Here is a 2,267-nt window from a genome sequence, read left to right as displayed (position 1 = left end):
CTCAGGCCTCCCATTGCCTTGAGACACAACAGTATTGAAATTAGACCAATTAATAACACTACAATGGCCTCTGTGTGTTCAAGTAAAAGGTAGAGTTGCACATCTCCCACTTTAAATCAAAAGCTAGAAATGATTAAGCTTAGTGAGGAAGGCATGTTGAAAGCCAAGACAGGCCGAAAGATAGGCCTCTGGTGCCAAACAGTTACCCAGGTTGCGAATGCAAAGGAAAAGTTCTTGAAGGAAATTAAAAGTGCTACTCCAGTGTACACATGAATGATAAGAATGTAAGCCTTCTTGCTGGTCTAGAGAAAGTTTTAGTTGTTTGTGTAGAAGATCAAACCAGCCACAGCATTCCCTTAAGCCAAGGCCTAATCCAGGACAAGGCTCTAACTCTCTTCAATTCTACAAAGGCTGGGCTGGAAGAGGTGAGGAAGCTGAAGAAGAAAAGTTGGACACTAGCAAAACAGTAGAGGGTGATTCATGAGGTTTAAGGAAAGACGTGGTCTCAATAACATAAAAGTGGAAAGTGAAACAGCAAGTGCCAACATACAAACTGCAACAACTTATCCAGGAGATCTAGCCAAAATCATCAACGAAGGTAGCTATACTAAATAACACAATGCAAATGAAACAGATTTCTATTGGAAGAAAACACCATCTAGGACTTTTACAGCTAGAGAGAAGAAGTCAATGCTTGGCTTAAAAGTTTCAAAAGACAGAATGACTCGCTTGTTAGGGGCTAATACAGCAGGTTAAATTAGTAGGTTGAAGTTGAAGCTCATTTACCATTCCAAAAATCCTAGGGCCCTTAAGAATGATGCTAAATCTCTCAAAATGGAGGTAAAACCACTTCCAGGTCACCCCCAGCCCAACTCCAGCCATTGCAGCAGCCAGGGGGAGGAGGGCCATGATCCGAATGAACCAGAACAGTTGAGAAAACTGTTGATTGGTAGTCTAAGCTGTGAAACTGCAGATTTAAGAGAACATTTTGAGAAATGGGACACACTGACAGATTGTGTGGTAATGAGAGACCTCCAAACCAAATGTTCCATGGGCTTTCATTTTGACTTATTCTTGTGTTGAAGAGGTGGATGCAGCAATGTGTGCTCGATCACACAAGGTTGATGGGCGTTTAGTGGAACCAAAGAGAGCTGTTTCTACAGAGGATTCTGTAAAGCCTGGTCTCTAACAGTGAAGAAAATTTTTGTTGGTGGTATTAAAGAAGATACAGAAAAATAGAATTTGAGAGACTGTTTTGAAAAGTATGGCAAGATTGAAACCATAGAAGTTATGGAAGATAGGCAGAATGGAAAAAAGAGAAGATTTGCTTTTGTAACTTTTAATGATCATGATACAGCTGATAAAATTGTTGTTCAGAAATACCACACTAATAATGGGCATAATTGTGAAGTGAAAAAAGCCCTTTCTAAACAAGAGATGCAGTCTGCTGGGTCACAGAGAGGTCGTGGATGTGGATCTGGCAATTTTATGGGTTGTGGAGGAAACTTTGGAAGTGATGGAGATAATTTTGGCTGTGGTGGAAACTTTGGTGGAAGAGGAGGCTATGGTGGTGGAGGTGGTGGCAGCAGAGGTAGTTATGGAGGAGGTGATGGTGGATATAATGGACTTGGAGGTGATGGTGGCAACTTCCCGCAGTGGTCCTGGTTATAGTAGTAGAGGGGGCTATGGTGGTGGTACACGAGGATATGGAAACCAAGGTGGTGGATATGGTGGCGGTGGTGGAGGATATGATGGTCACAATGAAGGAGGAAATTTTGGCGGTGGTAACTATAGTGGTGGTGGGAACTATAATGATTTTGGAAATTATAGTGGACAACAACAATCAAATTATGGACCCATGAAAGAGGGTAGTTTTGGTGGAAGAAGCTTGGGCAGTCCCTATGGTGGTGGGACTGGTGTTGGAAGTGGTGGATATGGTAGCAGAAGGTTCTAAAAACAGCAGAAAAGGGCTACAGTTCTTAGCAAGAGAGAGAGTGAGTTGTCAGGAAAGCTGCAGTTACTTTGAGACAGTCGTCCCAAATGCATTAGAGGTACTGTAAAAATCTGCCACAGAAGGAATGATGATCCATAGTCAGAAAAGTTACTGCAGCTTAAACAGGAAACCCTTCTTGTTCAGGACTGTCATAGCCACAGTTTGCACAAAGTGCAGCTATTGATTAATGCAATGTAGTGTCAATTAGATGTACATTCCTGAGGTCTTTTATCTGTTGTAGCTTTGTCTTTGTCTTTTTCTTTTCATTACATCA

General features: G+C 41.8%; 1 pseudogene; it reads left to right on the top strand.

The window, feature by feature from the left end:
* Window positions 1–834: 834 nt before the first annotated feature.
* Window positions 835–1,954, top strand: LOC100975890 (heterogeneous nuclear ribonucleoprotein A3-like; annotated as a pseudogene).
* The last annotated feature ends 313 nt before the right edge of the window (window positions 1,955–2,267 follow it).

Source organism: Pan paniscus, chromosome 3, assembly GCF_029289425.2.
Source record: "Pan paniscus chromosome 3, NHGRI_mPanPan1-v2.0_pri, whole genome shotgun sequence".
NCBI classification, from domain to species: Eukaryota; Metazoa; Chordata; class Mammalia; order Primates; family Hominidae; genus Pan; species Pan paniscus.
This window is presented reverse-complemented; position numbering and strand designations above follow the sequence as displayed.